The sequence below is a fragment of the Anomaloglossus baeobatrachus genome, chromosome 2 (assembly GCF_048569485.1).
Source record: "Anomaloglossus baeobatrachus isolate aAnoBae1 chromosome 2, aAnoBae1.hap1, whole genome shotgun sequence".
NCBI classification, from domain to species: Eukaryota; Metazoa; Chordata; class Amphibia; order Anura; family Aromobatidae; genus Anomaloglossus; species Anomaloglossus baeobatrachus.
The window spans coordinates 25340805-25352426 of NC_134354.1; positions in this window are offsets into that span (position 1 = coordinate 25340805).

An 11622-nucleotide genomic window follows, 5' to 3' on the forward strand; every position below is an offset into this window, starting at 1 on the left:
GAAATATTATTTTTTTTTTCAACTGTAAAAAGGTTTTTATATTTGTATTTCTTTTCTGCAATATTTATTAAACTAAGGGGACTAAGCCAATCTTTCATTAAAAAGTCTAAAGCAAAATCCCTCCTCCACCAAACTGCAGCAGGTACAGAGTGCAGTCAGTTGGGTAACATTCTCCTTTCACCAAACCTAGACTACTCCATCAGACCCAGTTAGAGCAGTGCGATCCATCACTGCACAATGGTCTGGAATCCAATGGTTGTGGCTTTATACCACTGTATCAGATGCTCGCCATTGTGTTGGTGATGTACGGCTTCTGCATACACAGCATGTTTCCTCCAGAGTCCAGTGCTGGTGGCTTTATACCGCTCCATCTGACATTTGGCATTGTGCTTGGTGATGTATGGCTCGGCATTGTGCTTGGTGATGTGCGGCTCAGCATTGTGCTTGGTGATCTACAGCTCGGCATTGTACTTGGTGATGTACGGCTCAGCATTGTGCTTGGTGATGTGCGGCTCGGCATTGTGCTTGGTGATGTACGGCTCGGCATTGTGCTTGGTGATGTATGGCTCGGCATTGTGCTTGGTGATGTACGGCTCGGCATTGTGCTTGGTGATGTACGGCTCGGCATTGTGCTTGGTGATGCACGGCTCGGCATTGTGCTTGGTGATGTACTGCTCGGCATTGTGCTTGGTGATGTATGGCTCGGCATTGTGCTTGGTGATGTACGGCTCTGCATTGTGCTTGGTGATGTACAGCTCGGCATTGTGCTTGGTGATATACGGCTCGGCATTGTGCTTGGTGATGCATGGCTTGGCATTGTGCTTGGTGATATACGGCTCGGCATTGTGCTTGGTGATGTACGGCTCTGCATTGTGCTTGGTGATGTGTCGCGGGCGGGGAGGAGGGTGTCAGCACACCGCGCTCACCCCTTCTGCTCGGGTCCGGCGGCTGCCGCTGCTCAGTGGTGGCTCGAGCTGTGGGCCGGATCCCGGGGGTTTCTCGAGCGGCACTCCTCGCCCGTGAGTGAAAGGGGGTGGTTGGGTGTGGGGATTGTTTATTGTCCGTGACGCCACCCACGGTTGTGGTGATTTCACCACCGCTGCTCAATATGGGGATGGTGATGCGGAGCAGCCAGGTGTTGTGTTGCCCCTCCGTGGGTAGGGGTTGGTGATCCCGGGGCCCGGTGATGGCTTGGGAGGTGCAGGGCCTGGTGGGCGCAGGGACGCGGGGGCAGCGCTGTGCCTTGCAGCACTGTGGTACTCACTCAGCCTGAGACGTTGACACAGTTTTTACGGTAAACCAAATGGCTGGTAAGACGGTCCCACGGACGGCTGCAATTGCTCTCCCAGTAGGTGACGGTGATGTCCCTCTTCCTAGCACCTTTGTGTACTTGTTGGTTGCGATGGGTCCCCACCGGTAACCCACTCCCCGGCTTCAAGCTGGACCGGAGGAGCTCTACTCTTTGCCCGCAGGCGCTGGCCCTGAGAAACGGTGCCTTGGCGGTGGCGGTGTCTCTTTTACACTGGCTGGGCTGTTGCCTTCAATCGGGACTTGGTTGTTGGAGGATCTACGTCCCCTTCACTGACGGATTTGGCAAATTCTGGCGACTCCAAGCCTTGCCGGGGTCCGAGAGGCCCCTGCCCTGGTGCTGACTGTCCTTCGGAACACTGCTCCAGACCGCCGGGCACACAGCCTCCGGGGTCCTTCCAGGAACTTCCAAACGGTCCCCCTCCAGACAGTCACCGCCGTTGCTGACCTTGCTGACCTGTCCTGCACACAGCTGGACTACTTCAGGCTTTTGCACACTCTTTCTGTTCTGTCACCACTCTTGCTTTCCTCCTTTACTACTTTTCTTCCTTCACTCTCACTTAGTTGTTTACTCCTTTCTAGCCCTCAGCTAGACTTCTCTCTTGCCCTGCCTGGGCTCAACTCCCGGCTCCACTCAACTGCGTGGTTTCCTCCCGCCTCCAGAGCTGTGATCTCCTCGGTGGGCGGAGCCAACCGCCTGGCCCACCCCCTGGTGTGAATCATCAGCCTCTGGAGGAAGGCAACAAGGATTTTTGGTTAGCTTTGGTGTTCCTAACTGGGATGTAGGGTGTGGTGGTGTGTGACCTGTGTCCCCTGGCTTGCCCAGGGCGACACATTCCCCCTTAGCAAAATGCAGACCGTCCGCAGGCTGCCGTCCAACACCGGTTTTATTTTTCTGAAAAGATAACATGGTAAATCAAACATAAATACATTTTTAATAACTCTTCCCTTACGGGAGGCACATTTACTTTAACGTTGCATAACGGTTTACGGTTACGGTTTCCGCTCTCTCCCACCCAAGCAACCTGGCCCTGATGCTGCCCCTAAAGCCCAGGCAGCACCCCTTGACCCACAGTCCAGCACACGGTACCCGAGCGGGATCTGTCCTTCCCCTCCAGAGGGTAGCCACCGGTTCCTTTGGTGGCTGGGCCCTAGCCTGCTCTGCTCAGGGCCCTCCCTCCAACCTGCCTCTCCGGAGGCGGCCTGCGGAAAACGGTAACGGAAAACAACATATTTACAAGCCACTTAACGTTTGTGGTTGCCCTGCAAGTTCACGGGCTTGTCCATGGATAGTTCCCATGCAAAACAACTTGTAACGGTCCCCACGGGGACAACGGTGCCGGCTCCAGCCGGTTCAATCACACAGCAAATCAGGTGAAACTTCGGTAATTATTTTCATCTTCTTTCAAACCTTTAAACAAACAAACACTCTTTACATTCCCTGACCCCTTTTCTCACAAAACGGTCTCCCTGTACCTAAGTGGAGGTCTACCTAGGTTGGAACGGGTGGACCTTCGGGGACCGGTGTCAGTGGTGCTAGACAGTGGGGTAGAGGAAACAATCGGTTCCTCCTCCCTGCTATGGTGTGGAGCAGGCGGAGGTGTAGGGGAGCTGAGTACAGGTTCGTCCCTGGGCACTGGCACTGGTTCTGGCTCACGGTTAACCGCTTCCACTACTTCTTCATCCACGGGTTGTGGGAACAGTATCACTGGAAGAATCACCGCGCCGTTCTGTGTAGGCCAGTTTGCTGGGAAGTCACCCATTACAGTGTGGATTACCTCTGCTGCCTTCTCTCCTGGTGGAGGAACCGGTACTTCAGCCTCTGCCTCCAACGCTGGGGGGCACCTTTTAGATGGTCCCGGGAAACTGTGGCCAGGGTACCCCCTTGGTCACGACTGATCTGGTAGGCCTTCCCATCTCCCCATTCTGTGGGTTGTATGACGTAAGGGACTTGCTCCCACTGATCATCCAGCTTGTGGGCCTTCCTTTTCCGTTTCAGCACTACATCTCCGGGTTGGAAAGGACCCGCGGACGCCTTCTGATTGAACCGGTGCTCCTGCTGTTCTCGACTTCGACTGAGGTTTTTCTCCACATACTCCTGGATTTGCTGGTATTGTGCTCTCTTCCGACTTTCCCACTCCACCGTCGAAGGGAGTGCTTCTGGGGCCTCCAACCCCATCTCCAGGTCCACCGGCAGGCGGCCAGGCCGAGGCCTCATCAGATACGCTGGGGTGCACTTCGTCGAGCTAGAGGGGATATTATTGTACATGTCGACCAGGTCGGGTAACTTTTCCGGCCACAGGTTCCGTTCTTCCAGTGGTAGCGTCTTGAGAAGCCCCAGGACCAAGTGGTTCATTTTCTCGCACATGCCATTGGTTTGGGCGTGGTACTGAGTGGTCCGGATTTTCTTGCAGCCGTACAACTGGCAGAATTCGTGGAACACCTCTGCTTCAAAGGCCAGGCCTTGGTCAGTCAGCACCTTTTCGGGGTACCCATGGGGTCGGCAAAAATAAGCCTGGAACGCTCGAGCAGCAGTTCGACCAGTCAGGTCCTTAACGGGGACTACCACCATAAATCTTGAGTAGTGGTCTACAATGGTCAATGCGTAGGTGTACCCACTTCGGCTAGGGGTGAGCTTGACATGGTCTAAGGCGACCAACTCCAGCGGCTGATGGGTGACTATTGGATGTAAGGGTGCCCTCTGGCTAGTCTCGTCCTTTCTCCTCAGCGTACAAGGACCGCACTCTCAGCACCAGGCTTCCACCGATTCACGCATCCCACTCCAATAGAACCGCTCCCTCAACAGCATCTCCAGCTTCTTCCACCTGAAGTGGCCAGCACCACCATGGTATGCCCGCAGGACAGTAGCGACGTCAGCTTGAGGAATGACCAACTGGCATATTTTCTCATGGGTCTTCGGGTTGATCAGCTCACGGTACAGCTTCCCTTGGTGTAGGTAAAGCCGTTTCCGTTCCTTCCACAAGCGTTGGGCTTCGGCTGGAGCGGCAGGGTCTATTCCCGTAGCACCTTGTTCCACCAGAGTCTTGACAAGACGAACAGCCGGCGCTTGGTCCTGAGCTTCCTGCAACTCTTGACTGGGCCGTGGGTCCAGATCCACTCGTTGCTGATGTACCTGTACCCTCTCAGTAGGCGGCTGGTGAAACGCAGGCAACTCGATCTCCTCGAGGTCATCATCCTCGCACCCCTCTTCTGACAAATGGGGCATTCGGGAGAGTGCATCCGCATTTATGTTGACGCGACCGGCTCGGTACTTTATGGTAAAATCATAGTTGGCTAGCCGGGCTACCCACCGCTGTTCCAGCGCGCCCAACTTGGCCGTGTCCGTAAACGCGGTGAATGTTGCTGCCGCCAAGTAGTGGCGGAACCGCTCCGTGATAGCCCACACCAACGCCAATAGCTCGAGCTTGAAGGAGCTGTAGTTCTCAGGGTTCCTTTCAGTCGGCCGGAGTTTTCGGCTAGCATAGGCAATCACCTTCTCCTTTCCATCCTGGACCTGGGATAGGACCGCTCCTAGCCCCACGTTACTGGCGTCCGTGTGGAGGATGAACGGGCGCCCATAATCAGGGTACGCCAGGACCTCTTCTCCGGTCAAGGCCGCCTTCAACTGGCAAAAGGACTCCTCATGCTTGTCTTCCCACGACAGTGGGGTTCCAATGGGTCTACCACCTTTGGTCTGTCCCACGAGGAGGTCTTGCATGGGGGCAGCCATCTTCGTGTACCCCTTTATAAAGCGCCGATAGTACCCCACCAGACCCAGAAACTGCCTTACTTCCCTCACTGTAGTTGGTCTCGGCCAGCTCTGGATGGCAGTAATCTTCTCAGGGTCGGGGGCGACACCATCCGCACTCACCACATGCCCTAGATACTGCACCCGGGGTTTCAGCAGGTGGCATTTAGAGGGCTTCAATTTCATCCCGTACTTGGCAAGGGACGTGAACACCTCGGCCAGGTGCTCCAGATGGGCCTCATACGTCTGGGAATAAACAATCACATCATCCAAGTACAACAGGACGGTCTCGAAGTTTAGATGTCCCAGGCAGCACTCCATCAGCCGTTGAAAGGTTCCGGGAGCATTGCATAGCCCAAACGGCATGCTATTGAATTCACAGAGCCCCATCGGGGTGGTGAAGGCGGTCTTCTCCCGGTCCTCTGGGGCCACGGCCACTTGCCAGTATCCGCTGGTGAGGTCAAGGGTCGAGAAGTAGTTTGCAGTTCTCAGTGCAGCCAAAGACTCTTCAATCCGAGGTAATGGATAGGCATCCGTATGGGTTATCTGGTTGATCTTCCGGTAGTCCACACACATCCGCATGGTACCATCCTTCTTCTTGACCAGTACCAACGGAGCGGCCCAGGGACTACAGCTGTCTCGAATAACCCCTGCCTCCTTCATATTCCTCAACATATCCTTGGCACACTGGTAATGTGCAGGGGGAATAGGTCTATACCTCTCTTTGATAGGGGGATGTTCACCGGTGGGGATGTGGTGTTGGACCCCCTTAATCTGCCCAAAGTCTAGGGGGTGCTTACTAAAAACCTGTTCGTACTCCTGCACCACCCTGTATACCCCTGCCCTGTGATGTGTAGGGGTATCATCAGTGCCTACATGTAGCTGTTGATGCCACTCCTTTGTCTCCCCCTGGGGTGAGGAAGTGCTGGTGGTAGGTGGGAGTGTGGATGGACTGGCTTCATGGATAGTGTGAGGGTCCAGGGTGAGCAGCTTGGCAATGGTGGCATACCGGGGAAGCCTGACTTCTTCCTCTCCACAGTTCAGCACTCTCACAGGCACTCTCCCTTTCTTCACATCCACCACCCCTCGGGCGGCCATTACAGTGGGCCAGTGCTCGGAAGGCATGGGCTCCATCATCGCAGGGTAGTCACGCCCCTGAGGCCCTACTGCTGCCCTACACCAGATCATCATCTCACTCCTAGGGGGCACAGTCAATGGAGCAACATCCATCACTCTCACTCCACCAATCTCCCCTCCTGTTGAGCTTACATGCTGGCGGTACATCAGGGCTCGGATCTCACGCTGCACAGCCCTCTGCCGGCTCCCTGCCGCTGTGGCGGCCAGCTGTTGTAATAGGGTTAACACATCAGCCATGCAGTGCTCCATCACATTGTTTCCCAGCACTATTTTCGGGTTATGATCACTGGGTTCATTCATGATCACAATCATACCCTGGTGTTGCAGTTCGGCTTGCCCCACTGTCATAGCCACTTGTTTATACCCCACCTGGGTCAATGGGAGTCCATTAGCGGCAATCAACGTTATACCATTGTCTGGGGGCGCCAGCTCGTCTACGGCCCAATACCGCTGGTACAACGTGTATGGTAGTTACGGTATGGTAGTTACCTGTGATCCAGTGTCCAAGAGAGCCATCACTGGTATGCCGTCCACAGCCACGGGGATGATAGGGCGGGCCCCGATATATCGGTCCCGCCAGTCCGGGGGGCCACGATGTTCTACTCCTGAGGACTGGCCCGGGGCCCCAGGGGTTGCTCGTTTAACGGGCACTGTCGGAAGTAATGACCCGGCTTACGGCACTTGTAGCAGATTGGGGGTCTGCTCCGCGGGTTGTTAGCACTTTTCCGCTGCATCCAGGGAACATCCTCGGGACTGTCAGCAAGCTGTATCTGTGCTGGAGGCTGAGGTCTGGTCAGAGCTTGTAGTGCAGCCAGGATTTTGGCAAGGTCTCCGTCCATGCGACGGACCTGGGCTGCCAGTTCTTCCACTGTGCTGCTCGGGGCTGCAGGTGTTGGAGAGGTTGGTTTGGCTGAGGCCGCCACAACGGGAGCCGTCTCGACGGGCCACGGGGCGGGTTCCAGAACTTCGGTTGCTGGGGGCTGTAGTGCTTTAATGGCCCGCTCCTTTAACACAGCAAAGTCCACATCAGGGTGTTCCAGGGCCCACAGCCGGAGTTGTTTACGATCCTCAGGGGACCTCATCCCCTGCGCAAATTGCTCCACTAACATCTTGTTGCTATCCGCCTCATTAATAGGGTTCGCCCGCTTCAGCGTGCGGAGGGCGGTCTGCAGACGTAGAGCATAGTCCCGAATGCTATCCCCAGCTCGTTGCCGGCACTGGTAAAACTGCATCCTCAGCTCAGCTTCAGTCCGGGTCTCGAAGGCAGTCTGTAGCTTCTCAAAGATGGTGGCTACAGAGAGCCGGTCCCCCTCGGCCCAGGTCTCCGCTTCCTGCTCCGCCGCACCGGTTAACTGGCCTAGCACTATCGCTGCACGTTGCTTATCAGTCAGGGGGTACAGCTCTAGCAATGGGTTAAGCTTTTTCCGGAAGGCCTGTAGGGCATCCGGTTTCCCGTCATACTGCGGTAGCCAAGCAGCTCCGGGCGCATAGGGCAAGGAGAACGGCATGACCTGAGCGAGCGCGGGGGCCGCGGCACCTCCCGCCGGTACGGCCGGGACCTGGGCAGGTCCATTCCCGTCCGCGGGTGCCGCTGCGGCTGCGACCACCGCTCCTCCAGCGGCTCCGTCGGGCGCAGACATCTTGTTTCTGTCCCCCTTAGCTCTTTCCGGCCCCTCCTTTCTCGGGGCGGGGTTTTGGCCTTCGCGCCTCTACTACTCAAGAAGACGCTCGAGCGGGAACTTTTCGCGCCAAAGATGGCGGCTTCTCAAATTTTTCTGCCGGATATCTCCGGCGGTAACAAGGCGCACCTCTACCAAACGGCAGAGCGGTAAGATCCTGTTCGTGACGCCAAGTTGTCGCGGGCGGGGAGGAGGGTGTCAGCACACCGCGCTCACCCTTTCTGCTCGGGTCCGGCGGCTGCCGCTGCTCAGTGGTGGCTCGAGCTGTGGGCCGGATCCTGGGGGTTTCTCGAGCGGCACTCCTCGCCCGTGAGTGAAAGGGGGTGGTTGGGTGTGGGGATTGTTTATTGTCCATGAACGCCACCCACGGTTGTGGTGATTTCACCACCGCTGCTCAATACGGGGATCCCGGGGATGGTGATGCGGAGCAGCCAGGTGTTGTGTTGCCCCTCCGTGGGTAGGGGTTGGTGATCCCGGGGCCCGGTGATGGCTTGGGAGGTGCAGGGCCTGGTGGGCGCAGGGACGCGGGGGCAGCACTGTGCCTTGCGGCACTGTGGTACTCACTCAGCCTGAGACGTTGACACAGTTTTTACGGTAAACCAAACGGCTGGTAAGACGGTCCCACGGACGGCTGCAATTGCTCTCCCAGTAGGTGACGGTGATGTCCCTCTTCCTAGCACCTTTGTGTACTTGTTGGTTGCGATGGGTCCCCACCGGTAACCCGCTCCCCGGCTTCAAGCTGGACCGGAGGAGCTCTACTCTTTGCCCGCAGGCGCTGGCCCTGAGAAACGGTGCCTTGGCGGTGGCGGTGTCTCTTTTACACTGGCTGGGCTGTTGCCTTCAATCGGGACTTGGTTGTTGGGGGATCTACGTCCCCTTCACTGACGGATTTGGCAAATTTTGGCGACTCCAAGCCTTGCCGGGGTCCGAGAGGCCCCTGCCCTGGTGCTGACTGTCCTTCGGAACACTGCTCCAGACCGCCGGGCACACAGCCTCTGGGGTCCTTCCAGGAACTTCCAAACGGTCCCCCTCCAGACAGTCACCGCCGTTGCTGACCTTGCTGACCTGTCCTGCACACCGCTGGACTACTTCAGGCTTTTGCACACTCTTTCTGTTCTGTCACCACTCTTGCTTTCCTCCTTTACTACTTTTCTTCCTTCACTCTCACTTAGTTGTTTACTCCTTTCTAGCCCTCAGCTAGACTTCTCTCTTGCCCTGCCTGGGCTCAACTCCCGGCTCCACTCAACTGCCTGGTTTCCTCCCGCCTCCAGAGCTGTGATCTCCTCGGTGGGCGGAGCCAACCACCTGGCCCACCCCCTGGTGTGAATCATCAGCCTCTGGAGGAAGGCAACAAGGATTTTTGGTTAGCTTTGGTGTTCCTAACTGGGATGTAGGGTGTGGTGGTGTGTGACCTGTGTCCCCTGGCTTGCCCAGGGCGACACAGATGTATGGCTCGGCATTGTGCTTGGTGATGTATGGCTCAGCATTGTGCTTGGTGATGTACGGCTCGGCATTGTGCTTGGTGATGTACGGCTCGGCATTGTGCTTGGTGATGTACGGCTCGGCATTGTGCTTGGTGATGTACGGCTCAGCATTGTGCTTGGTGATGTACGGCTCGGCATTGTGCTTGGTGATGCACGGCTCGGCATTGTGCTTGGTGATGTACGGCTCTGCATTGTGCTTGGTGATGTACAGCTCGGCATTGTGCTTGGTGATGTACGGCTCGGCATTGTGCTTGGTGATGCATGGCTTGGCATTGTGCTTGGTGATGTACGGCTCGGCATTGTGCTTGGTGATGTATGGCTCGGCATTGTGCTTGGTGATGTATGGCTCAGCATTGTGCTTGGTGATGTACGGCTCGGCATTGTGCTTGGTGATGTACGGCTCGGCATTGTGCTTGGTGATGTACGGCTCGGCATTGTTCTTGGTGATGTACGGCTCAGCATTGTGCTTGGTGATGTACGGCTCGGCATTGTGCTTGGTGATGCACGGCTCGGCATTGTGCTTGGTGATGTACGGCTCGGCATTGTGCTTGGTGATGTACGGCTCGGCATTGTGCTTGGTGATGTACGGCTCAGCATTGTGCTTGGTGATGTACGGCTCGGCATTGTGCTTGGTGATGTACGGCTCGGCATTGTGCTTGGTGATGTACGGCTCGGCATTGTACTTGGTGATGTACGGCTCGGCATTGTACTTGGTGATGTACGGCTCGGCATTGTGCTTGGTGATGTACGGCTCGGCATTGTGCTTGGTGATGTACGGCTTGGCATTGTGCTTGGTGATGTACGGCTCGGCATTGTGCTTGGTGATGTACGGCTCGGCATTGTGCTTGGTGATGTATGGCTCGGCATTGTACTTGGTGATGTATAGCTGATCGGCCATGAATCTCCCTGTGGGCGCAGTGTTTGTGTTGATGTTACCAGAGAACGTCTGGACTTTGCTGTTATGGGGTCAGCAGAGCAGTGGTGACTTTTCTGTCCTCTGCTGCTCAGCACTCAGCCCCCCACTGTAACGTTATGGGGTCTCCACTTTGTGGCTGATTTGCTGCGGTTCCTTCCACTTCTCAATAATATCACTCACAGGTGATGGGGAAGATTCGGGAGGAAGAAATGTCATGAACGGACTTGTTACCCCGGTGGCTCCTATTACAGGACTGCACTGGTATCAGTGAGCTCCGCACCACTGGCCGCTCTGTCACATATTAGTAAAGATAGATGGTAAAGTGGGGGGGGGGCAAAGGTAGATTGTGGGCATGTGGGCTGAAACCTGAATTCAGTAATGAGGACTTGTGTCCCAAATACGTCCATCTTTATAGTGTAAACATAAAATAGTTCTATATTTACAGATAGATATGACACAGTTAAAAGTAAAACCACAAGAGCTGAACTCTGAGTTTACAGACGGAAGACGAGTGTGGGCACAAAGTGTAGGCAAAAGAAAACTATTATATTAAGTATAATACTACATTAGCATCTACAATATTTGAACAGACATTGAATAAAGGACTGATTGTCACCGAAATATTTTACACACATATATATACAGTGTGTATATATATATATATATACAGTGTGTATATATATATAAATATATATATATATATATATATATATATATATACACACACACATTATATATTATATATATATATATATATATTATATACACATACATATACATATATATACATAGATATATATATATATATATATATATAGATAGATAGATATATATACAGTTAGGTCCAGAAATATTTGGACAGTGACACAAGTTTTGTTATTTTAGCTGTTTACAAAAACATGTTCAGAAATACAATTATATATATAATATGGGCTGAAAGTGCACACTCCCAGCTACAATATAAGAGTTTTCACATCCAAATCGGAGAAAGGGTTTAGGAATCATAGCTCTGTAATGCATAGCCTCCTCTTTTTCAAGGGACCAAAAGTAATTGGACAAGGGACTCTAAGGGCTACAATTAACTCTGAAGGCGTCTCCCTTGTTAACCTGTAATCAATGAAGTAGTTAAAAGGTCTGGGGTTGATTACAGGTGTGTGGTTTTGCATTTGGAAGCTGTTGCTGTGACCAGACAACATGCGGTCTAAGGAACTCTCAATTGAGGTGAAGCAGAACATCCTGAGGCTGAAAAAAAAGAAAAAATCCATCAGAGAGATAGCAGACATGCTTGGAGAAGCAAAATCAACAGTCGGGTACATTCTGAGAAAAAAGGAATTGACTGGTGAGCTTGGG